We start from the raw sequence: 25,350 nt of genomic DNA, 5'->3' as shown, positions 1-25,350 counted from the left end.
AGGCAGCCAGGGTTGAAATACCACTGGCTAGATGTTAATAGTTGTACCATGTAATGGAAGGTATCCATCCCAGGTGTTGGCCATTTAGCATGCCAACCAAAGATGGCACAAAGCCTCATCTTCTAACACTATTTCCAGGTGCCACTTCCCATGACTATCCAGGTTCCATCCCCCAAGCCCAGTCACCACCTGCCACCATACACTTGACCTGGGACAGCAAGAGTGCTCTAAATGCCATCACAACCCGCTTTTACAAGTTTGCCAAACCATGACATCTCCTCTTAATTCTTTCACTAATTAATCATTTCCTTATAAATGCCCTCATCAGATCTCCCCCAACCAGCATCATGCCTACCAGTCCTGTAGATGAGCTATTTGCCTGCAAGGGATGGAGTATGGGGAAGGCATCTTCCAGAAGTGGCAGCGAAAACACCCAAAAAAACAAAAAGCATTCTCTAAAGAAAGATTTGTAATGGATTTGGCAGAGTGCTAGAGTGGCTGATGTTGTACTTAGTAACATTCAAGCCAGATTCTTCATTTAAGTAGAGAAAGTGATTGAGTCCATCATGGATGTTTCTGGTGGGATTAGCTATGGACTAGAAGCCAGAGTCTGCAGTATCACCCCCCTCTTCATTCTCTAGCTGCATAGGCTTGGGCAAGTAGTAATTTCCCACTTGGGGTCTCCTCTTGTCTGTCTCTAAATGAGGGAGTGAACAGAATGAACTCTGGAGCTCCTTCCAGCTGCACACCATATGGAGAGAGACAGATTCGTATAGAAAAGCAGAAGGATGGAGGATCTGGATTTCCGGAGCAAGAGACCTTCCTCATGCATCCTCATATTCTCCCCTTCCCCCTGGGGCCTCTCCCTCAAGCCGGATGCCAGAAGAGAAACATCTGCAAAGAATACACATGACCTATTGACATTTGCCTTGTAGGTTCAAGTCAATCCCTTGAGCATAGGTTGAGTTAAGAATACTTCACCTCCACCACGCTCTCAGACAGCCTCATCCCTGCAACTTGGGCAGTAGGAAAAGGGACTGCAAGGACAAAGACAATGGGAGTGCATCAGAGCTGTGCAGACATGCATTCACCACCCAGACTCTCCTGGGCAGACAGCACTGCAGACATTTTTCCAGAGGCACTGCCCCACCCTTTGTAATTCTCTTTGGCATTTTTGTAGCCCCAGTTTTTGATGTTATTTTAAAAACAAGCAGCCTCCTAATGAGTACAATGGATGTGCACATGGGGATGAGCTCCCTGCGTTCCTTATGACTCCAGGTCCCACCAGAAGCTGACCCTCTTTCCTTCCCCTTGGAGTGGCTGCATTCCCAGAAATGGGTCTGTGAAGGCTTGAAGTAGCATTATCCTCCCTGAAGCATGAGGAACAAAAAAGTTCAGGTTCTGCTGGACAGGAGCCCATATCACCATGCCTCCAGCCCTGCCTTCACTTCTCAGAGCCCATCCCAGAAGGTTACTCCAGAGATGCTCCAATGGGACTGGGTTAGAAAATGGAAGCCCTGACTCTCTCACCATGACAACAGGGGGCAGAAAAAACCACTCTTTGACTTTGTGAACCAGAGGCATTCTTTTGTGCTCCTTCTTTTCCTTCTAAAATGTTACATAGGTGACCAAATTTAAGTGCAGTGTGGCTTAGTGGTTAAAATCAGGGACTCTAGGGGTGCCTGGCTGGCTCAGTTGGAGTAGGTGACTCTTGATCTTGGAGTTACAAGTTTGAGTCCCACATTGGGTGTAGAGATTACTTAAAACTAAAATCTTTTTTTTTTTTTTTTTTTAAGCATGGACTCTGGAATAAGAACGTGATGAGTTCCAGTCTTAACTGTGCCACTTATTAGCTATGTGATCTTGTTGGGCAAGTTACCTAACCTCCCTGTGCCTCAGTTTCCCCATATACAAAATGGGGATTGGAACTATTTAACCACCTCTTTAGGCTGTTTTGAGGATCTAGATGAGTTAATGTATGTAAAGAACTTAAAACAGCACCTGGTGTATATCGAGTGCTCTTAAGCATTTGCTCTTATTATGTGTCGTTTGGGGCTAGAATCATTACAGCATTAGGAACTCAAGTAATGAGAGGCTTATGATTCAACTGTAAACAGGTGCATATCAAGTACTGTAATTATATGTTGTAGTCCAAAAAACTAACTCAATCTTGAGCTATATTAACAAAAAGAACATCCAGAAAAAGACTGATGAGATTGAGTCGTTCTCTGACCAGAGAGTGGGAACATGTCAACCTGGAGATCACAAAAAAAGAGGATAAGCAGGATGGTGACCATCAGAGGCAAGCGCTTGTTGGGCCAGGTGTGACATCATAAAGAATGTATCTGGCCTTTGTCCCCAGTTCCTGGCACAGAGCTTCAAAAAGCCTTGAGATTTCTAAAATATCCAAAAAAACATTAAGAGGGTCTTTTGTTATTCATAATGAGTCCATCTCATCAAACCTGAATTTATGCTAATGAGGTGACTTATGGCAGGCCCTTAGATGTTTCAAGGGAGGGACTGGCCAGCAAGAAAGACCAAGCACATGATTAGAGGGTTGGAACTTCAGCCCCATTCCCAACCATGGAGGACAGGAGGGGAAGGGGATGGAGTTCAATCAAGTGGCAGATGATTTAAACAACTATGCCTAGTACTAATAAAGCCCCCGTCCCCAGTGGTGCCCCCTATTAAAAATCTCTGGACAGCAAGGCTTAGAGGAGCTTCCTGATTGGTATGCTGGGATGGTGAGACACCCAGATTCTACAAGGAGGGGGCACGGATGCTCTGCACCAATCCCCCACCCTCCCCATGTTCTGCCTTATGCATTGCTTCTATTTCACTGTTCCTGAGTTGAATCCTTTGTAGTAAAACTGTAATCACAATTATAGTGAGTTCTGTGAGTTGTTACAGTGAATTAGAGACTAAAGAGGGAGCATGGGAACCCTCAAATTTATACCCAAGTAAGTCAGAAGTACAGTGGCAGAGGAGGGGCAGAGAGAGAGGGAGACAGAGGATCTGAGGCAGGCTCTGTGCTGACAGCAGAGAGCCCGACAGCAGGGCTTGAACTCAAGAACCGTGAGACCATGACCTGAACCGAAGTCAAATGCTTAACTAACTGAGCCACCAAGGTGCCTCAAGTGTGGGCAATTTTATTGGTGACCTTGCCCTTTACTTGTGGTAGTTAACCTGTGTGCCCTTTAACTCAGTGTAGTGTCAGAACTGAGCTGAATTGTAGGACACCCCATTTGCATCAGAGAATTGGTGACAGGACAGCACCAGGTAACTTCTATTTATGGTTCATTTTCATTCCCAGGACGCTTCCATAGGACAGATGTTATTGTCACAGTTTTACAGATAAAGAAAGTGAATTGCAGAGAGGTTAACTAACTTGCCTGAGATCACACAGATAACAGTGAGGTCAGGATTTCAACCAGGACTGTCTCTGGCTCCAGATCCTGCATTCCTCCACCCCAGTTGTCCCCAGATGTCTGTTAGACTGCCATGTGGAAGAGGGAGGAAACTGATTCCTTAGAGACTCCAGGGCCAGAATTAGGCGGGCAGATTTTAGCTGAGGGTACAAGGGGAAACTTTGTACCAGCAGAAGCTCCTCAGGAACAGGAAGATGGGACAGGCTGCTTTGTCAGGTGGTGTCTCTCTCCTTGGAGCTCCGTGACTACAGGATTCTGTAGAGGGGCTTCTGCCTCTTCCAAGGGGATTGCACTAATGACCACTAAAGTCCTTCAGAGTTCATGGGAGCTCTCGAGTCAGCAGGACAGGGGGAGTTCGTGGCAGTGACTTGGGAAACTGGAAGCTCATCCTGGTGAGATGACCTCAACCAAAAAGCCTGCCTCACTCCCTGTCACCACCAAAAACTGCTGACAAATTACCTGGAGGCTGGACCAACCTTGTCCCAGGCTGCTGCTTCTCAGTGCTCGGCCCGTGCACCCTGCTTCGTTCTCAGGGACTCCAACCACATCTACAGGATTTCAAACATCTGGGTGGAAGCTGAAAAACACAAACAACAAATATCAGGGTCTTGTCTGCACCACCAGGACTCCTCATCCTGTTTTTGTAACACCATTAGGTGCTGATTTATTTTAAGGACTGTTAAGAAATTCTTTAAAATGAAGTAGAAATGAAATTTTAGTTTAAAAGCAAATTATACCTATGAAAAGAAGTAAAGAAATCTTCATTATCTTGACAAATGGGATCAAAACTCCTTTCAAAGAGAGGAATTGGAAAATCTCTTTGCTGAGTGTTGGCTTCAAGGAACAGGGGAGAGAAGTTGCTCTACACAGTGGAGGGACAATGTGGAACTCCTGAATGAGCCCAGAGGGGTCACGGGCTGCTGGGCTGGAAGGCATATGACCCCTTCCTCACACCCCCCAATACTTCACTAACAGCTACTCAACTCACAGACTTGGGTATGAGAGAATTTTGGGCACAGCCAAAGAAGCAGGAGAAGCCTGAAGACTATCACACCCCAGGAAAGTGGAAGCGTTTTGGAGGTGCACAGGCTATGAATTGGTGGATTCAAGACAATTTCACTGAGAATTCAAGGGGAAGAGAAGCCCCCAGCTGATGCCTGGGGAACTGGTCATGAAATACCCCTGAAGGAGGAATGGAAAGTTTTGAAAGTCTTACAAACAAGGATGAGTTACTACTCCAAAAATCCTGGGGATCAAGGTCTTCAAAAAACACATAGTTTTCCATTTCACTCGGGCAATGTTCACTTGTTCACTTGTTGCTCAGAGCAAGGATGCTTGTCTCCCCCAGAGATGGCAGCATCCCAGACACCAACTCCTATTCCCACCATGGCCCCAGGCCCAGTCCCTGACTGTCCTGCCTCACTGGCCAGCTCAGCTCCATCCCTGACCCAGTACTGCCCACAGCGGAGCATCTGGGAAGACTTGACTTACCACTGAGGGACAGGGAGATTGCATCTTGGTAGTTACTGTGTGCCTGAGGGAGTCCGGGACACTGCATGCCCGCTGAGGCACAGCTTCCTTCTCAGCCCGGCCGGGGTACCCTGGGCTCAGCAATTCAGTACTGTGATGGCCCCTGAGCCCAGTCTTGATGCTCACGGCTCTAGTTAGGGACCTGGCAGTTGCTTCCATAATCTATTCTCTATGCTCTGCATGTCCAACTGCCAGCTGGGGTCCTCTTCCCACTAGTTTTATTTTTAGGCAGAACAGGGCCATGGCCACCACCTGATGCTGCTTCTGTCCAACATCTACCAACATGGAAGGGACCCTCCCTTCTAGGGCTGTCTAGCTCTAGGGCAGGGCTTGCTGACAACTCTGGATGCTATTCTTTTTTTTTTTTTTTTAAGTTTGTTTATTTTTGAGAGAGAGAGGGGGAGGGAGAGAGCGGGGGAGGGGCAGGGAGAAAGGGATATAGAGAATCCCAAGCAGGCTCCACACTGTCAGTACAGAGCCTGATGCGGGGCTTGAACCCACTAACCATGAGATCATGACCTGATCCAAAACCAAGAGTCAAATGCTTAATTGACTGAGCCACCCAGGTGCTCCTTTGCTATTCTTTTACAGGTGGCCATTGATGTCCCATAAGTACCAATCCTGCAGGCTTGTAAGTTGTCTTATCCAAAGCACAAGCTTCTTCCCCATCCCCAGCAGCCCATGCCACAGGGTATGAGATATGAGGTATACCTTAGTGGCCATAACCTGCTAAGATTTGGATTTTCAGAGTCTGAGCTATTAATTGTATCCACTGAGAAAACTAATATTTTGCCCCCAGAAGTGACCTGTGTCATTCATGTAAGAAGACAGACATCTTTCCCCCAGATAAGTGGACCCTGGAAATAATAATTCCCATCCTAATCTCTGTTGGTGTTGAAATTCCACTATCAGAGTTTCATTCCATAGGTTGTAGTATTATCCCCTGATTAAAATGAAAATAGGCCTGAAAGATATCATAGGCAAATGTTGCAAAATATTCCCCTGCGGTACCAAAACTATCAGATCTCTGATTGTACAGTCAGGCTGAGCAGGGCCAGGACAGGCACCATATCAACAAGTCTTAATGAGAAAAAGGTGTGATGCCAGGGCCACTCAGAAGGGTCTAGCAATTGGGGCAGGGCTGCCACCCTGAATGGACCTCAAGGGACCCCGGTCTGACAACTCTCTGAAGAGAGATGATAAGATCCAGGCTTTTAGCCAGCACACAAAGCCCCATGAATCTCTCAGTGCCTGCCCCCACCCTCCCTGCCTCTCATGGGTGCTCAGAGACTGTGCCCAGGACCTAGAAGGCACCAGGCTGGTTCCCAACTCTATGCCTTTGTCCGTGCTGATCTCTCCCTGGAGAACTCTTTCCTCTTTGCCTTCTCCCTTCAACTCTCCTCTTCAGCTCTTTGTCCTTTCCTCCTGGAAGCCTCCCCGCCACACCCCTGTCCCTTAGGCTCTCCCATCATCTTTCCTCACCTCTTTTGTTCCACTTACAATAGACAGCAACAGACTATTACCATGAGCTCCTCAGCAGGCAGGGCCTGTGTCTTTGGCATTTCTCTGTTTCCCATGTTGCCACAAGACGTGGTGCCAGTCAGATGCTGAATGAATGTTAGTTGAACCAAAACTCAATTAACGGTACTTTGGAAGTTCGGCCAGTTCAGCAAAGCAGCACTGTCCAGGTCCTGGGGTACCAGAGGTAAGAGAGGCTCTAGGCCCTAGGGGAGCTCATGGACAGTGTGGGGAAACAGAGCCCTAAGCAGCCTATTTCATGGTAAGGTGCCTAGTGTTAACAGAAGCACATATGGCAGGCTCCCTAGTGCCCAGATCACCTCCTTTAAAACAAAATGTTCTTTTGTTGTACAACCCAAATGGCTGGGCCCCCTCTGGCAGCCATTCTTCCTACCTATTTTGAAGCAGAATTCTAGCAATTGACCACAACTCTTTAACAAATCCAATTCCACATTATAACACTGATTATGGGGAGACAGAGGAGAAAGCAATATGCACCACATACCACCAGCCACAATCCCCTTGGCTCTCCACAATTCAGCCCTGCCCCCTTATCTGTCTCTCTCACCTCTGCCCTCTAGCAGCCCTTCTCCTGCCCCCATCCCAGGACCCTTGATTCTGTGCTCAGGGGAGCCCTGAGGCTCCCTCTCAGTATCCCCAGTTTGTATCCTCACACCCTTGACCCCTACTTGGCAGAGACTCTGCCTAGGGTTTCATCCTCCTAGCAGAGCAGCTGGGGACTGCAAATCACAAAAGATGCTCTCTGTCACAAGTCATTTTCCTCACTGTCCCACCGGACACCAGGTGTTTGTAATCACTCAAGTATAAAATCACATTTCTATGGGTCATTCCTAACTGCTCTAAAAGGAACAGAAGGTCTAGAAGGAAAGTAACAGATGCCCAAGTTGTCTGACCTTTTGTTAGAAGCTGTTTGAGCTCCATGTGAAGAGAGGTGGGTGCCTGTCCACCTAAGAGAGGTGGGTGCCTGTCTCCTGCCCCTTCAGCGGGAGGTATCAAACAGGAACAGACAGTCTGAGCACCCTGGGCCCAAAATGGAAAGATGCTGCAAGCGATCACTTCCAGCTACCCACCCCCCCCACCACCATGGGCATGGACTCCCCTGGGGTGGTCCCAGCCCTGTAAAGCCCTAGACCCCCAGCCCCACAGCACACCATTTGCTCCAAGCCTTAGACCAAGTCAGAACCCAAACTCACCGATCCTTGAGACTTCCAGAAGGGAGGGAGGAGCCGGTCATGGCTTTGCTGTGGTTACTTTGCTAAGTAAATGGAGACTGCTGAACAAGGGGCTGGACCACACCCTGCCTGGTCTGTTCAGATAAAGAGAAAGCTCACAGCTCTGCATGGTGGGATTATGGGTGAAGCTTATCATCAGCTTCTTCATACGGTTCTGAATTTCCCAAGTTTTACATTAGGTATCAACTGCTGTGACCATTTAGGACAAAAATAGTTTAAAAGAAGAAGAGGAGAAGGAGGAAGGAGAGAAATGGTAAAGTCTCTCTCTATCCATCTCTGGAAACCCCCTTGGCTGGAAGAACCCTTTAATCTCCTGACTGCTACGGGTCTAAGAAGTGCTCATTTCTGAGCATCCCTGATGCATCTTTTCCTAGCAAAGTCCAGTGAATTTTAAAAGCCTTTTAGTAAAGGGCCTCAGACCTAATGGTTGGTAGGCACTTTTTTCCATTTTTCTATCATCTAGAAATTGTGCTGCTATGGAATGAATGGACCCAGTATTTTTTCTCACCGCTTGAAATCAGTCCCATTGCCCCTCGCTAGACAAGCACAATTATTTGTACAGTATCTATTGGTGCCCAAGAATGAGCATGAACTGAAATTGGGCATGAGAGGAAAGATTTCCAAAAGAAATGAGATTTGGCCCCTGCCTGCTAGAGGCCTACAGTCATAGTGAAATGTGAATACAAATGTAGATAGATAGATAGATAGAATAACAAGCATTGAACACATACTTTCAGACCACCTCTGAAATGACGATCTCTCTCTCTCTCTCATATTATATATATATATATATATATATATATATATATATATATATATATATACCGAAGTTCTGAGTTAGATATTGAAGGAAGACATTATTCAATCAACAGAATTCGGGCTATTAAAGCCAAATAGGCACAGTTGTGCTTGGCCCTTCTCATTGACACTGCAGTGAAGGGCTCATCTTCCTCGATTTCAGGTGAGGAAATTGAGGCTCCAGGAAATGGGGTGGCCTGATCAGGGCTACAGAGCTATTGAAGGGCAGAGGATAGTTTGAACCCATCTGGTTCCAGAGCCTGGTCTCTCTTTTCACTTCGCCATGATTCCCTCCCCTCCTCCAAATGAAGATGAACACATGCAAGGGGGCCTGGTAGGAAGGTGGGGAATGGAAAACAGCAAATAGCAAAAGCCCAAGGCCCAGGCTTCATATTCTTCGAAGAAGCCAGGCCCTTAAAGGATCATTTTGTTTCCTATTTCTGGCATGGCGACACCAAAGGATATGATTCCCAATCCCTGCTCTCAAAAGGCCCACAATGTAGTTGAGGCAGGGACAGTTCATAAAGCAATCATTGCAATACTAGGGGGCCAGTGCTCTAGTGGATCCTCATGAACCATGGAGTTCCAGGGAGGTCCCCACCTTGGGTCTCCAGCATTAAGCTTTAATCCACTTGTCAGATGTCTGCCACCAATCACAAAAACATGTGGACTTCATGCCTTCAATGAAGAGGAAAGAAAGGGGGATTCAGGAATTCCTGGTGATGCAGAGACAATGCTGAACTAGCAGGAAGGCTGGGTTCAGCCTTCAAATAGTCCCTTCAGTGAAAAGGTCAGCCAAACTTGCACACTCTGTGGATAAAAGCTCATCAAAAAGACTGTCTAATTGAACTGACATGTCCTCTGATTCACTGTTCCACACCTCAGGCTGTCCTAGAATCCAGTCACAGATACTTTTAAGCAGTCATCTTTTCTACCTTTGGCTTCTGGCAAGACTATACCTAAGACCAATGGGGCTATATTTTGAAAAGCTTCACCTCTGTCAAGTTCAAACATAAAACATTTGGTTCTGCTTTTTTTGACCTAATCTGAGAGCATGTGTTCTTCAATAGGAAAGTAAAATGTAACTCATTGAATCATGTGGCAGGACTATCCTTGCCCCCATCCCCACCTCCAGCCAGGAAATCCAGAAAACAGCTATTGGGTGATGTGCCCTTCTATGTCTAATAAAGTTCTACAGCCACAGAGATGAAAATAAATGCTCTTTTAGCACATTAAAGTCAGAATTGTCTTGTTGTTTTTTCCAGTGGTGGTGTTGGGAGGGTTTTCCTCACTAACTGGGCATAAGAGAAAATTATAAGAACACCTTGCACCTAGGACTAGAAGGGGATCTGACACCATCTCTCCTCTCTCCAGACTAAAGAAACTAAAACTTCACAACCCCAGTGAGAAGACTTTGTAGACCCAGGAAGAAGGGATGGTGAAGAAGTGTTAAAGTGCAGAGGGTCTAAAGGCTCACATGGAGAACTCTACCGGTCTCTAGAATATCCATGTGGAGACATCCCAAAAGCCTGAGAGGTGAGGTTCAGGCTGTCACAAAGTGTCAGGACAAAGATGGAAAAATTAGGAGGCATGCTGTTTGGCTTTGCTGTCCTCTCTGTGATCCTTGCTATTATTCTGTATGGTTTAGATTTTATTGTGAAGGTATTAAGGGAGGAACTATTTCAACTTCTCTGTATATCTGTATGTGTACTTGCATCAGAGACAATGCCATGTGCTCACCAAACCTACTTCCTCTTCTTCCTGGGCACCCAAGTTCCCAGCCCCCCTTCCATCTATCTGGCAAGGGCCATATGGGATGTAAGTCAATGGGATATAAGCAGAAGTGATGTGCCTCACCTATAGCCCAGGCAATTAACAGCAGAAATGGGTTCTTGTTGGGATGAGCACTGGGTGTTATATGTAAGTGATGAATCACTAGATTCTACTCCTGAAATCATTATTGCACTGTGTATTAACTGACTTGGATTTAAAATTTTTTAAGTTAAAAAAAAAAAGCAGGGGCACTTGGGTGGCTCAGTTGGTTAAGCGTCTGACTTCGGCTCAGATAATGATCTTGCGGTCTATGAGTTCGAGCCCTGCATCAGGCTCTGTGTTGTCAGCTCAGAGCCTGCTTCAGATTATGTGTCTCCGTCTCTCTCTCTGCCCCTCCCCTGTGGTCTCTCCCTCTCAAAAATAAATAAACATTAAAAAAGAGAGAAGGAGAGAGAAGTGTCTTGTCTACACTTTCTCCTTTCTTGCCTCCCTGCTGGATGCAGAGGATCCAGTAGACATTTTGGTACCCTTGGGGGATAATGCAGCTGCCAAATGGAAGGAACCACAGTGTCGCTAAAAGCAGTCCATTGAGCATCTGATTGGAGATTCTGAGGTTGCTGTTACAGCAGACAGCCTACCCTGAACAACATCTTCACACTTTTTTTTTTTTTTTTTAGCTCAAGATAGTCTTCTATTAACTGAATCCTAATGTCTCTTCAGGATCACCAATTATCCATATACTGAATCTCTGTTCTCTACATTTTTTCATTTTTCCCCTCATTAGTTTTATTATTGACACTTTCCTTGCATTCTGACAGTTTGTCAGGATTTCCAACTTCACTGGTGTTAATTCAGCAGAACTGGTATGGTTTTAATTAGAATATGGGGCATTTTGTCTGTTGCATACTTTCCTTCATCTCCATTTTCACCTCCGCCCCTTTCCTCCTAAGCTGTTCGCTCCTGTGCCTATCCTCTCCTATTTCTTAGAAGCCATGTCTTTTTGAACTACATTAAGAAAACCAAATCATTTTCTGACATTTTTCTTGTGATTCCTATAGCAGATTATTACAAGAAGCAAGCACTTTTGAGCCTCCCAGATCACTTACGTTCCTCTGAAGTGTCTTTTCTCAAGACACTTCTAATTGTTTTTTCGTTCACTTTATTCTCAAATAAGATGAACTCAAGTCCTCTAATGTACAGGAAAAATAGCTTCTAGCAAAAGATGATCAGGAAACCACATGTTTTCTGGAAATCAATCACACAGGCCAGCATAAGGAAGACTTTTGATTCAGGCCTCAGAAGTGAAGGCAGAAAGATACAAGCCCAGATATTGATTTGATAGCGAGGGGTAAAAATAAACATTGGCATCATTTTATTTCTTCAAATCTAAGACATCATTGACTGACACGCTATTATTTCAAGTATTACTAGGAAAGGAAAACCATTATCAGTTATAATTATAAGTCATCATTAACTGGAGGACACATCCCAATTTCAAAATGCTGACATGTGGGGAAAATGTGTGCTTTAGAACTGACGAAGTATGGAAACACAACTTAGAAGTTAGGTCACCAACTTTGGAACCGCTTTTCACATGTGGATGGCAGGTCACCCACTGGGTCAGGAAGCCAAGGGATGGAGACAAGAGAAAGAGGCCATGAGGCTTCAAGAGAGGCCCATGAACCTGGATTTGGGGATTTACCAGCAACTAAGTTTGTTGGCTGTCAGTCCTGCTTCCACCAGGCAGTGCCCCAATATCCACAATTGCAAGGCAGGCTGATGTGCCTGGCTGCCGAACATGTTTTGCTCCATGCACATACACGTTCTCCCAAGGAGGCATCTTCCCCCTCTGTGAGACAGGAGCATAATGTCATAACGTATTATGACATTATGACATTTGTTGTCCTATGATGAGAAAGCCAAAGCAAAGCTTAAAATGTGAGACAAAAATGGAGATGGATCCACTACCTGGATTTCTGATTTGCTAAGTGGATGAAAACCACCCTGGCTGGAAGTATTCTCCAGAGGGACTAGCACATAGTAGGTGCTCAATAAATTCTAGTTCCCATCTCCTATATCCTCTTTCAGAACCCTCCCTGATCTGCCATTGAGATCTGCCCTGCATTTTCTCAATACTGGGAATAGACAGATTTGAAGCAAATGGAAGGGAAATTAAGAACTCCTGAGAGGGTTAGGGGAGTAGAAGTCCAAAGCTATCTCACATTACTCACATTAGGGAGTTGGCTCCACACTACAGCCTTGTGGGTAAGAATCCAGGCTCTGAAAAGCACTGAGGCCTCGGATCAAATCCTGCCTCTGCATCTTTCTAGCTGTGTGTACTTAGACAAATTAATTAATTTTTCTAGACCTCAGTTTCTTGATCTGTACAATGGAGAGAGGAACAGCACCTCCTCAGAGGATTATTTGAGATAATATATGAAAGCACAGGGCCTGGTAAATAATATGGGCTCAATAAATGTTAGATGCTACTATTAAATCATTTTTCTTGTGGTCTATTGACACTGTAACAATTGAATTTTTAAAATTGCAGTCAGTCTGGATTCCATCTTGCCAGCAAGCATACATCTGGGCTCACTGCCCTATCAAATGTTCTCAAGGGAATGTCAATGCATTTGTGAAACTGAGCTTAATAAAATTAGGCAGATTATGTTTGCTGCCGAATTTCTGTACTAAAGACATAGGTAGATTTTTGGCTGATAGGCAGCTTTAAATGGTGGGTTCCACTCTTCCATCTGAGCAGGTGATCTAGGGATTCCAGTACTGTTACAATGCTCCTTGCATCAGTGATGAGAATGCCTGGACTGGTAACAGATTTCTCCAGCTAATTCCCTGACCCCCTTGACCTGGCTATTTATTATGGGTACTAAAAGCTGTGCCCAGCCATCTGACATGCTTGTGTCTTGGGAATAAAGGACTTCTGGCCCTTCCTGGCAGGTAAGCCTAGAATTCAAAAGAAAGGGGTGAGATTTTCAGTCTGAGAAAAATAAAAGTGGAAAAGGACTAAGGCAGAAAATCACGAAAGGTATAAAGAGAGCTAACACATGGGAGAGCCTACTTCTCACCACTCAAAACAAGGGCATTTAAAGCAAATTAAATAAGGTTTTACATGTGGTTAGTAAACAAATGGAATGTGCTAGCCCAAGGAAGGATATACACTAAAGCGTATGAAGCCTACTAAACATCCACCTAAAGACCTTTTTGATAATAAACTCCCATAAGGCATTTAGCCTGGACAGGCTGTGTGCATCGATACAGTGTTAAATGAAAAAGGCTTTGGGTTGTAATAAATAACAGCTGGGGGGTCCCCCAACTCCATATATTATAGGGTAGGGGTAGGACAGCTGCCCACACTCCATCTTTGCCTTCTTTGTGCCCAGCGTTTCTGGGAAGTGGGACAAAGGGTACTCATGGCACCTCTCTCCTACACCTTTTAGAACCCTCTATAATTTCAGAAACACATTATATAACTTCAGAAGCATTACTATATGCCAAAGCATACAGATTCTGGGGCAGACTGCCTGATTTGTATCCTAGGTTCACCTCCACCAGCTGTGAGATTTTAATGTTTATTTATTTTTGAGACAATGTGAGAGACAGAGTGCAAGCAGAAGAGGGGCAGACAAAGGGAGACACAGAATCCTAAGCAGGCTCCAGGCTCTGAGCTGTCAGCACAGAGCCTGACGCGGGGCTTGAACTCACGAACCGTGAGACCATGACCTGAGCCGAAGTCGGATGCTTAACTGAGCCACTCAGGTGCCCCAACAGCTGTGAGATTTTAGGAGAATTACTGAACCCCCCGGGCCTCAGTTTCCTCATCTATAAAGTGGGGGTAGTAGTTATGATAGCAACCCCAAAGAACTGCTGCAATCAAATGTATTCATTCATGAAAAGCACATAGGACAATGTCTGTCACAGAAGATGTATTCAATAATGCTGCTATTATGTGGCAGTTGTCAGCTGTATGGGTGAATCCAAACACCACGCTGGACCAGCTGAGGAGGGTGAGCAATGGCAAGTAGCTCGGAAGCACGCTGCCTGGGAATGTTCTGAGGGGTCTGTAAATGGGTTGGATAGTAGCCTCTCAAAAAATATGTCCATGTCCTAACTCCCAGACCATAAGAATGTGATTTTATTTGGAAAATGGATCTTGAACAATGAAATTAATTTAAGAATCTCAAGATGAAATCATCCAAGATTATCCAGATGGACCCCAAATCCCATTACAAGTGTCCTTATAAGACACACAGATGAGATGGCCATGTGAAGACAGGCAGATATAGGAGTGGTGCAGCCACAAGTCAAGGGACACCAGCAGCCAGCAGAAGCTGAAAGAAGGAAGGATTGATTCTCCCTTAGAACCTTTGGAGGGAGCACAGCCCTGCTGATGCCTCGTGATTTTGCACTTCTGGTCTCTAGAACGGTCTTAGGGTTACTCCAACCTTAATATGTGTACAAATTGCTTGATGATCTTGCTAACCTACAGGTTCTGATTCAGCAGGTATGGGGTGAGGCCTGAGATTGTGCATTTCCCAAAAGGCCTTAAGTGATGCCAGTACTGATGGTCCACAGACCACGCTTTGAGTCACAGGGGTTTAAGAGCATATTGTCACCAGCAGCGCCATGATGACAAAGGGGATGCTTGGAACAAAGGGTCAGAAGTTGTAGATCCAATCAGCCACCACACTTGGCCACTGTGACAGTGGAGGAGCCCCCCTTGCAGCTAGATGATAAAGAGCAGAAGCAAGTCACTGAGCTCTGGCGGCACGTCTCCCTAGGCTCGGTCGATGCTTCTGAATTGAACAGCAGCTCACTGGGGCAGTGCTAATGGGTTCTGACTGCTCCTGTTCATCACTCTCTAACAGGGTCAACCAAGAAGTGGTCTCATCCTTTTGGATAAAAACAAAACAAAACAAAGACAGAATAAGATTTCCTTATCCCTGGCTTATGGAGGACCCAGAATAACTCGTGGGAGAATGGAAACTTTGGTTACAGAATCCCAGTTTCCAAATTTCAGTGAACTTGATGGAGACTTATACATCAGTACTTTTGCCCTATTGTTTTTATGGAGTGAAAAATGCTTGGTCCAAAAAGAGGACGAGAACTTGCCTCTAATGTAGCCTGGGCTCTTACACCTGTGAATACATCTTGAGAAGCTCAGGTTGGTCACCAAGAGAGGAGAGGATACTGGTATGCCACAGGATGAGGGTGGGAATAAATAAAGTAGCTTATCCACTAAAACAACCTCAGTTGAAAGAAAGAAAGAAGGAAAGAAAGAAAGAAAGAAAGAAAGAAAGAAAGATGAAAAAGAAAGAAAAGAACAGAAAAAGAAAAAGCCAGTCCACCAAGTCTAATGTAGGAATGGGAAGAAGACACAGAAGTTTCTTGGCCTTATTAAAAAGAAAACCACAAGCCCAAAATGGAGTCACTTATGCTAGGACAAGTCACCAAACCAGGGCTTACTACATAACCTAATTGCAGTTTCAACCTCCCCCCAGAAATGTTGTCTTCACTGCTCAGTCAGGAATTTTCTAGTCAGTACCAGTGAGGTCATCTGTCACATGGGCCCTCTCCTTGTCCCAAAGGAAGATGAGGTCATCCACCTAATAAGACCCCTTGATCTGTCCCCTAAGGGAAAGTGACCTTGCCTGAAACAATCCTTTCTATTCTTTTGCCAGTCGTCCCTCTCTGTTTCTGCCTATAAAACCCTTCCATTTTGTACAGCTCCTCTGAGCTCCTTTCTATTTGCTAAATGGGATGCTGCCTGATTCATGAATCACTGAATAAAGCCAATTTGGTCTTTAAATTTACTTAGATGAATTTTGTTTTTAACAGCCTGAATTCTATTTTCATTTCCCACTGATCTCCTTCTCCAGTGCCCCTCCTGCAAACCAATCCACACACACAGTTTTGTCTCTAAAATGCTTCACAAAAGCCACCCAAGACTTCCCATTGTCCGTAGCCAAGCCAGCCATGAGGCTTTCGATCATGTACCAAGTCCAGTGGATTGGTGGCACTGACTTAAGACAGCTTGAGTCCTCCTCTGAGTTCAGTTGGAAAGGAGGAGGGGATTGGTTTCCAGAGTCAGCCATGAGCTCAGGGCAGAGGGAGTGGCATAGTGCCATTTTTTTCTAAACAACAGGATAAAGCTCCTATTGGCTCTCAAGCTCCTCAAGCTAGCACTTCTCCCAGTCTTCCTCTGAAGGAAAGCCCCCAGCTCTACACATGTCTCTCCCTCCTCTTCCCCTGGTCAAGGTCTTTCCATTCTCCAGCACTTAACTCTCTCCCTCTTCTTGGCTCTGGCACCTCTCATTTGCCACCAAACTGGCATCTTTTCCTGCTATTACTCATCTCTGTCTATGAGTCAGGACAAAAATGATTAATGCATGAGTGTTCCCAGCTTTTCCCCTTCCCGCAGCCTCTCTCCTCCATGAACTCCAAGAAAAGCCCACCTTGCCTTATTGGCTCCTTTGGGCTTTGTGAGGTAGAATCAACAGGGAAGGGAGCTGGGAGAGAACAAGAGGAGGGACCTTCAAGGAAGCTGGTGGCTTTTAAGGCCTTGTGTTGAGACAGGAGCAGCAATATGAGGTAAGACGAAAGCAGGCAGCAGAAAAAAGTGGATTTATAGGAGTTGTGTGGCCTGCACCCTCCCTGTTTCAAAGTCAAGAAATGCGAGACCTTAAGTTATCACAAAGGGCTTCTGTTTATTTAAGTTTGTGCTGAGGCCACAATGATACACTCAGTCCGGACCTCATGGGACATGGCTGTGCAAGTGTCCCATTTATGCCTCCCATGCTCTCTTCCTGCATGGCTTGAGGGGCCATTCCTGCACCTGTCTTCCAGGGTCTGGGGCAGATCCCAGAGTGGCAGAGTCAGGCAGGCCTGAAAGCTCACTCAACGTCCTTACTTTACAAAGAGCCCGAAGCCCAGAGAAAGGGTCTGTAGCCCTCAACTTCCACGGGAGCTAAAATGCCTGTGTGAGCAGTTTTCCCAGAGCTGATGGCACAGTGTGTCTGCTAATGCCACTTCCCTTCCTTCCTCCTTCAGGATGAGGTACCTTAGGTGAGGGGATATCAAACCAGTCCAGTTTGACAGGTATTGATTGAAGACACTCAATGAAAAAGTACTCTGTATGAAAATATGTTAAACATTCTAGAAAAGCCTACTATGGACACTAACCTATTGTGAATTATTTTATGATGGGAAGTATCATTTCACATGGATAAGACCCTCTGACCTCTTTGCCTTTGGGTTCAGCCCTCCACTTACAGGTACGACCCCTCCCCTATCTTCTCTTTCTCATCCTCTCCTACTCTCATACCTTCCTCATTCTCCTCATCCACAAACACCACCCCTGAAAGCTCATCTCATCTTCCCTGCATAGAGGCAAGTCCATTGCATAAAAAGCTAGGTGCACCTTGGGAATGTTTGTTTCTTTCTGATGGTGGGAGTGGGGGAGTCTCATTAAATATCATTCTGGTGTTATTGGCCTGACGTACCCATTGGCAAACTCTCAAGGACACATTTAATGTCTGGTTCTTACTGAATGAAGCAACGTGGCCTGGGCTGTTCACAGCTAATCATTCCTCAGCCTTCCCAGCTGACGATGGCAGACTCCATGTCAGCTGGCTTCCTGGGGCTGGGGGCAATAGGAGGCATTGACCCAAGACAGAGGGAGGACGCCAGGACATTTCCTCCCTCTCTCTGCCTCATGTGGCACCTCCTCCATGGCCCCAGCTCCCACCTGAGAGGCCTACCATCTTCCAGCTTCCGAAGAGTGAGTGACCCTGGCCCCATGGCTGCGATGACACCACTTTCCCCAGCTTCACCCTCCACCCTCCTAGCCTCCTTCCTGGCAGAAGTAACTTCCTGCTGGGGCTAATACCTGGGCTACCTCCCAGGAATCTGATCTTTTACCTCCTCCATTACCTGTGCAAATGTCCTGCATTCAATGCCCTCTGCTGAGATACTTAGAGAAGTTCCTGTTTTCCTTCTAAGAGGCTAACTGATACACACCCCAACTCTCCACCTCCCTTCATAAAATCTATGAGAAAACTGAGGCCAAGAGAGTGTGATTCATCCAAAGAAAGACTCAATGATGCTTTATGGTCAGTGCCTGGATTGGGCTTCCTGGCTCTGCCCTCCTCATCTCCGCAGAAAATGTCAGGGAATGCTTGATTTTCACTTTTAAGCTAAGATTTGCAAGTTATCGAGATCAGCAAGTTTGAAATATGTGACTTGTAAAGCACAGCCACAGTCCCTTCGCACTCCTGACATGCCCACTGGACATAGGGAGTGACTTAAAGCTTTGCTCTGAGAGATGGAAACACATCAAGTAGAATAGCCAAGCTGTCACCACAGCCAGTCACCATCGGCTTCTGTACCTCAGTTTCTACATCTAAGGAAACAAAAGTGACACAAAATGATCACTTCCAGAAGCATTTGAACAGTTCTTTTAATACATGCAGCAAAATTCAACTCTTCAGATTTTGGACCAGATGGATTCTCAACTCTGCAAAGTAGGTTTAATTTAATAGTTATTTAAACATGCCACATATTTTAAATACACAGTGCTTCTGCTAATTAACACTTCATAATTTCTCAAAGGAGTCCCATAGGCAATTGCTACTATTTGTAACTGGTGAAAGGTTGTGTCAAGAAAATGAATCCTATTTCTTTCCTGAATTGCAGCCCTGGGATAGTGTATGTGAAGGATCTTGTCTCTTCTACCTCATATGAATGAAGTGGTAGGAGAAAACAAGGGTCACTCCCCTGGGGTTGGTTGATGGAGACATGTGGGCATAGGACCACCTTGTACACTTCAAGCACTGATGTTCTTCAGAAGGTCTGAGGGGCCAAGGTTGGTTATGCAGATGCACGTAAATTACACAGTGACCTAATAAGAAGACGTGGACATTTGCACGTGTGTGCATACACACACACACACACACACACACACACACACACACACACAGCACTTGCATGAAAAAGCCAGTTGGTTGGGCAAAATAACCCGAAATAATAGTCTGAGGCTGAGAGGCAAGGCAAATGAAGCCATAGGTACAGAGTGGGGGCTGGTGGCACTTGGCCCCCAAATCTCACCAGGCTGCCCAAATATCCTCACCCTACTCCTCTATGCCTAAAGTTTGATCACTGAGAGGTTTGTTAGACTAGTGTCTTCTCTCTTTAAAGGCCAGCACTCCTGGAAGACTTGACCAAATATTTGTAATCTCTTCCTACATCAGTGTGACCTAATGAGACAGCTTTCTTCCTGGAGCTTTGCAGACATCAGGGGCTGATAAGTCAGGGACCCCAAAGAGAACATGCAGCACTTAGGGCCATGCACTGGGAAGATGCCTTACTTTATTGTAACGGGGACCCTGGACACCTGAGGAGTTGAGGTAAGGCATTTTTAGAGGTTCATAGGGCACCAAAGGGGAAGGGAGGAGGGAATGTCTACTTACCCAGGGTTCTGCCTAGGATGACCCTACACGCACCCGCTCCCACTCTCGCTCTACACACCCACACAACCTCAGGATTGCTTCTTCTTTGGGGGAAGAAGGAAACATGAACAAAAGGTTGACAATGAGGCAGAAGAAACAGTGCGACTGGGGAAGAGCTCATTGTGTGAAACTTTTTTTCTGGAAATTCTAAAAATAACAAAGAACTAGAACAGGCTTTCACTCATCACTACATTGGATGATATAGGAGGGAAAGGCCTTGTCTGATTTTGTTCATCACTGTATCCTCCGCATCTAGAATAGTGCCTAAAAGATAAGAGGTGCTCAGTAGGAGCTTGTTAAATGAATGAGACGGTACAGACCAGTGTGCAATGAGAACACCTCAAGGCCCCTCTAGCAGCATTTCTGAAGGCCTGCTGGGCATTTGTGTCTGCATAATCTCTTGTTGGAGTTATAGATGGGCATCTGGGAAAAAAGGAAATCCCTCTGCAGTCCCCTACAGATATGTATGCTGAGCTCTGCAGGCTTTCTGCTGTTGCCCTGGGTCACTGCCTTCATTAGGCAGCATCTGCTGAATGGCCAGCCCACACGGCACATCAGGCAACCTGGGCATTTTCTCTGCTGATGCCCACAACAGGAGATGGAGGCTGCAGCAACCAACCTTAAGTTTCTCTCAATCAAAACTTTCTGCCCTTCGGTAGGCGGCAGGCTCTGCACCTGAAGATACTGAAGGGAAACTCTTTGGGATATTTTCTGCCCTTCATTTTTGAGGCACCACAGGCAAAATGAAACTGCTGGTATTCTGCTGGACCCAATGTCCCAAGGTGATGTTTATGGCCATCTTTTCAGTCTGCCCCTCCCCTCTCATGAGGTTTAGGGGATTAAGTGCTGCAGGCAGCAGATGAATACCTAGCCATGATTCTATAGGAAGGTAGAACAAATTAAGTAATTTCTAACCAAACCATGAAGTGGTAATATATATTATATATATAGTATAGCATATAGTATATACTATATAGAGAGTATATATAGTGTGTATATATAGTATGAGACCTATAGAGCTTGATAATTTGCAAACACCACTTGTCAACCAATCAAAAACAGCAGTAGGTGCAGCCAGTGACACTCCTACCTAAAGCACATCTACAAAAATCCACTTCCAAAAAAAAAAAAAATCCACCTCCACATGGAAGCACCTTGCACAATTCTAGGCTCACAGTAAGTCTTCAAATTCTGTTTGATTTAGAAACATTTTAGTGCAGGGGCCCTTGGGTGGCTCCGTCGGTTAAGCGTCTGACTTCAGCTCAGGTCATGATCTCATAGTCCGTGAGTTCGAGCCCCGCGTCGGGCTCTGTGCTGACCGCTCAGAGCCTGGAGCCTGTTTCAGATTCTGTGTCTCCCTCTCTCTCTGCCCTTCCCCTGTTCATGCTCTGTTTCTCTCTGTCTCAAAAATAAATAAACGTTAAAAAAAATTAAAAAAAAAAGAAACATTTTAGTGCAATGTATATCTGGACCAATTGAGATCATATATGTGTGAAACAAAGCGTTCCTGATCCTTGGATAGACACTTGAACCATACACCATACTGAGAAACCACAGCACTAAGTGGGCACTCCAGGAACCGTGTCCTCTGGAAAGAGCACTGGACAGACTCAAGAGCCTGGGGTTTGGTCCTAGATCTCTAATTAACTTGCTCTGTGATCAAAGCAAGCCACTCATAGTCTCTGGGCTTCTGGGCATCTGTAAAATAAAGTGTGGGACAAGGCAGCCTCTGAAGTTCCTTCTAGTACAGAGATGCTCTTTTACTGAGAGTCTGGTTTGACTGGCTCCAGTGGTGTCTCTGCTTGGTCTGTGTGGCATATGAGCTGAGGCAGGCTCTCCCTCTCCCTGAACATCCTCAGCTGGCCCTGAGAGATGTGGGAAGTGTGGAAGGAGAGGAGGATCTGGCAAGGTCCCAGGGACAGAGAGTTTGCCTCTAAACAAAGAACTCAGCCTAGGAAGCTTCCTGTAAGGGGAGCCCACTGTTTGCCTGGGGGAGTCAGGGTCTTTCCTTTGGGGAGATGAAAGAAACAAAGGAACTTGTGGAAGGCTTTAGAATGCCACAGCTCATCCCCTGGTTACTGGGGGAGGGAGGCATGCAGGAGCTAAATTTGAGCCACAGAGCTTTGAACTTCATAAGAGGAAAGAATCACCAAAACATCTCAAGAAAAAGGTACGGGGTTCCGGCCCCCAGCTGTCTGTTCATGCATCTGTCTGAATTGGCGTTCCCCTACTAATTAATTCCTGCCTCATCAGTCGCTCTTGGTATGTAAGTCCTGCTCACAATCTCCCATCTACATTACCTAGCATTTGAGGATGCTGTGCACTGACACAGACACATGAAAAGTAAGACAGATTTGAACAAATTAGCTGCTTTTATAAGCTCAAGGTCCAAGGGCCATCTTTATCAGATCTACCACAGGCTACAATTTTGCAGATCTTTTCCCTGCATTTTCTGGCAACAGATGTTGCTTCTTGCAGGAGACGTGAAATCACTGCTGGCATGTCTTCTCCCCTGTGATCTGTAGGCTGCTTTTTAAAGAGGCTTTAATAATGCATAGGAAGGGAAGGGTGGTGCACGAATTAAACACCAAACCGCTGCCTTGAAATCAGGCCTGGTAGGCAAAGCGAATGGACCAGTTTTTAGCCTGAATCTTCCGGTTTGCATCAGGAAAGGGTTTGGATCCCAAACCCTTTTCTCAGGATGCCATATGACAAGTGCAGCTCTGAGCCAACATCAGCTTGTCAAGTGCTGATTTTCATTACCTCCCAACTGCCTGGCCACACAAATCACTTCGAGCTAAAGAAGGAAAAAATGCTTTTCATTTAGCCATCAAGAGTTCTGGGGTAAGTACATATTTGACTGACATCTTAAAACTTAAAAAACTGACATCAAAAAGATGTTGCAGGTCTGGTAAAATACATCAAGAATCAGAAGCAAAGCAGTGAAAAGGAAGGGATGATTCTATGTTTGGATTCCCAATGCGTAGATTACATAACTGATGTCGCTGTGCCACCTGGGAAGTTTATAATATTGTTAAAATACAGTAAGAGTTGGCGAGTTTTCAGAAAGGATAAAGAAAGGATCTCCTTTCTTGTCCCCAAGTCCCAGTGCTTTCCACAGACACACAAAGCCCACCTCCAGGAGCAGATGAGCAAACTTCATCTCTGTTGTCAAGGAAACCAGTCTGTTCTTAGCTCTAGAATTAGAAAGCCTGCGTCTGGCTTCAGCAGTGCCTTATGCCCACTTCTCGATGAGGTCCGCCATTTCTTGCCCACTGGGGACACCGAAGACCATGTCACAAAATCACTAGCACTGGCCAGTGGAGTGGGGGCTCCTTCAACAGCCCAAAGCAACCCACCAGACGGGTGCACAGCCCATGCGAAAAAATCCAAGGGGGGAGAATTGAGTTCATCCACACAGAAAGGGAGGAGACAATTGACAAAGAACAAGCAATTGACCCACGTTACTGGGAATGGCTTAGGAAAATAGCATTGACCATCCAATGCCACCCAACACTTTTCCCTCCAAAACATTAACCCCAAAATTTCTCCAAAGAGTCAGCCCACTGACATCCATCAATGGCTCAAACCTGGTGCTCTACTTGAGGCAGAGAGTGGGGCCCAGAAAAGCCTTTTGTGGTAAAGGGTCTGGGTAAGTGCTCCCCTGTTGGAAAGCATTTGGAGAGTTGGGGGTAGGACAGGGGTCTGAGAAGGAGAGAGGAGAACCACAATATTATTACCACCAAGGAAGTGGGAGTCTGAGATGGAAAAGAAACAGAGACAGACAGATTGAACAGCCTGCTGGCAGGAGAGGGGAGAGGATGACTGGTATCTTCAGGGATATGCTCTGTGGAAACCAAGCATGGAGAATAAATTAAGGGGACCCTGAAGTTATACATGTTAAGGACATGGGTTGCCCAGAAAACAACCCATGTGCTTGATCTTCTGAACACCCTGAGCCCACATGGTCAGAAGTGAGTACCCTCTACCTTGCATTATACCTATTTGGATACATGCTTTATCTATTCTTGCAAACCAGGAGCCCCACAGATCTATTTCTGACCCATCCTCCACAGCCCTGGAAGAACTGCTTACACATATGAGGACTGATTAGGGTCTGTCGAGTTTTCCTGAATGAATGAATGAATGGATGAATGAATGCTTATTCTAGACACTGTGAAATCACCTACAGAAAGTGCTCACAATTTTGTAGTGATCCTGAGAAAGAATTTTAAGATTTTCATCTCTCGAGTTCAGAGAGTATTAGTTGGGATTTCACTTCCTGTGGTGCTTTATCCAACTGTCCCAATTATTGCAATTGCCTTATTATAATTAATAATCCCACTGACAATGATGGTCCTTGTCAGCACAAGGAAGCTATAATAAGACACCAGAACAGAGAAATGGGGAATAAAGAACACTCTCTGAATTAAACCCTAAGAGTGGACACAATGTTGAGGGCAGACTGACATAAGGATTAGCTGACAGAGGAAATGAGAGTCCTTGTCCAGTAGGAGTGGACTTTCACCTGACAGTGTAATAGCACAACCAAACTTCATTGCACACCCAGGTCAGTCCTGGAGGGATGGCACAGCCCTGGGGATGTGGTTTGTACAACACAAAGTTTAAAGTATCTCAGGTGCTTTGCTTGGATTTCTCAAACACCAGGAAGAATTGAGAGTCTCTAGCGGTACTTTTTAAAATCTCTCTTTTCCTTTCCAATTCACTGCACTCACATACAAAGCTACCATAAGCCTTTTCCTCCAAGCCTTAACCTCCCCACTGCCCAAAACTCCTCTCCTGAACCAGTGGCTATGCCTTAGTCCTACTTCCCTCCTCCTCCCTCTTTCCCCTCACTCCTTCCCTGACAGCCTCAACTTTACTACACAAATTTAACCTCATTCAATTCAGCTTTGCTTTCTCCTACCCTGCCCACCTCTCCTTCCAAGCTCTGTCTCTTCCCCTACTTTCCACCCCAGAAGCCAGGAGTATAGGCTGAATTAGGCAGTCATGCCTTTCCTCCTCAAGAGGGTCCAACAGGGCAAGGGAAGTACCTATGTGCACAAACCAGAGTCTTCTTCAACTGCCAAGGGAGCAGAAAGGCTGAGAAACATCAGATAGATGGTAATGACTTTCTCCCCCATCCCCTAAAGACTGTATAAGGAGGAAGGAGAACCAGATGAGCATGAAGGCATAAACGAGTACTGCAGGGCAGTGGTTGGATAAAAGCTGGGTTAAAGGGTGGGCCAGCTGGGCAGGAGCCTGGAGCGCCAATTATCAAGCCACACTAAAAAATCATTGGCACAAGTTAACTCTAGTTCATGTAGAAATACAGTGTTAGTTAACCACTTTTTCATAGAAACAACACACACTAGCTGAGGTTTCCATACAAGACTCCTCCCATTGTGGCGAAATTTAAACTGGTTCTGCTCCTACTAAGCAGACAGAAAACTCATGACAGCTCCTTGACCATGTTGATGTATAATTTTCAAGTATTTTTGCAAAATGCTCCTTGAGGCTTCATGGTAT

The 25,350-nt window shown here is 45.6% G+C and overlaps 1 protein-coding gene across 9 annotated transcripts in view; it reads right to left on the bottom strand.

Moving 5' to 3' along the window:
- Positions 1–25,350, bottom strand: part of ADD2 (adducin 2) — a 105,566-nt gene that overhangs the window by 45,144 nt on the left and 35,072 nt on the right. For 6 of the 9 annotated variants that reach the window (XM_060658263.3, XM_060658269.3, XM_060658343.3 and 3 more), the window contains exon 2: positions 3,888–4,005. The gene's annotated coding sequence lies outside the window, so the exon portion shown is untranslated. Of the gene's footprint in view, positions 1–3,887; positions 4,006–7,690; positions 7,789–12,002; positions 12,103–25,350 lie in introns of those variants that run through there. The other 3 variants (XM_060658307.3, XM_060658298.3, XM_060658327.3) reach the window with 3 other exon arrangements.

This window comes from Panthera onca, chromosome A3, assembly GCF_046562875.1.
Source record: "Panthera onca isolate mPanOnc1 chromosome A3, mPanOnc1 haplotype 2, whole genome shotgun sequence".
Taxonomy (NCBI): Eukaryota; Metazoa; Chordata; class Mammalia; order Carnivora; family Felidae; genus Panthera; species Panthera onca.
The sequence above is the reverse complement of the archived record's forward strand: the minus strand, read 5'-3'. Positions and strand labels throughout refer to the sequence as shown.